We start from the raw sequence: 1,443 nt of genomic DNA on the forward strand, positions 1-1,443 counted from the left end.
CATCTAGGTCACATGTGGAGCACCTCTGTCTGACTTCATAGGCATCTAGGTCACACGCGGAGCACTCCATCCAGTATCTGGGACGGGATCTCCAAATATACCTTCCTAATTTTAGCAGCTAGTAAATGGTACATTGAAAAGGTTTCTCATGTGCAGAAAGGAATGATTACATAACAAGAACACATGGGAGTAGAAACCACATACAAAGAAACGGCATGCAAGATGGATGAGGGGGAGGCACTTGGCAGTGTAATGATTTTTATTTGATAAACAGAATCAAGGCCTCCCTGTGTGTAAGGAGGAGGTGTGTGTGTGTGTGTGTGTGTGTGTGTGTGTGTGTGTGTGTGTGTGTGTGTGTTTGTGTGCCCGAATAAGTTTTGGAGAAGGAAAACAGTCAGGAAATGGGTGGCACTTTAAAGTGAGCACTAATCTTTCAAACAAAGGCTTACTACTCTTACCCAGGCTGCTCAAGAGGTCTGCTGAGGAAGGCTTGGCAGACTCAAGGGTCTGATTCCTGTACATTCAGTCATCTTAAAGCTGAAGGCAAAACTCTCTGAACTGTGGAGCTGTTAGACCAGTTGGGCCTGTATGACTAGACTCTTGGCTGGAAGACTGCTCTGAGCTCAACCTGCTGGGAGCCATGTTTACTCAACCTTTTAAAGGACCTTTTACCTAGAAGTGATGGTGAGTGTCCTTTGGGCTTTGTTTCCTGGTCTAGGAAGTGTCTGGGGGCTTGGTTTTCTGTCACTCAGCATGTCTTGATAACACCCCCCCAGACTTACCTGTTCACAGGGATTGTTTCCAGTTCACTTGGGACTCTGCCCCTGTTTTTCTGCCTGGCTCTTCCTCTTCCTCCTTCTCCCCCCCTCCCACTCTCTCTTAAGTCAGCCATCTTGCTTGCTCCCTGAGCCTAAGATGCAGCACCCTGTTAACCTGGAGGGCTGGGGACAGTGACTGTCTCCCTTGAATGCTTTTAACAGTTAATCAAAGTTCCCCATTTCTGCTTGATTGCTTCTGAAGTCCTGTGTTTCCCTTACAATAAGATTCATGGGCTAATCTCCAGACGTTAAAATGAGTTGCCAAGGAACCAAAATGGCCAACCAACAAATGGTTAATAATTGAACAGCTAGATTTCAAAAAAGGGAACACAAATGGCCAATAAATACGTTTTAAAGTGCTCAACAGCCCTAGTCATCAAAGAAATGCAAATTAAAACTGCTTTGAGATAGGATCTCACCTCAGTCAGAATGGCTTACATCAACAAATCTGAGACAAGAGTTGGAAAGAACTTGAGAGGAAGGAACCTTATTCTCCACTGCTGGGAATGCAAAGGTAGTAGAGTCATGACGGAAATCAGTTTGGAGGCTCCTAAGAGCTATTTCATTCCAGGGCATTGGTCCAGAGAACTTTGTACCTTCCCATAGAGGTTATTTGCACCCCCCC

The sequence above is a fragment of the Microtus ochrogaster genome, linkage group LG2, assembly GCF_000317375.1.
Source record: "Microtus ochrogaster isolate Prairie Vole_2 linkage group LG2, MicOch1.0, whole genome shotgun sequence".
Lineage (NCBI taxonomy): Eukaryota > Metazoa > Chordata > Mammalia > Rodentia > Cricetidae > Microtus > Microtus ochrogaster.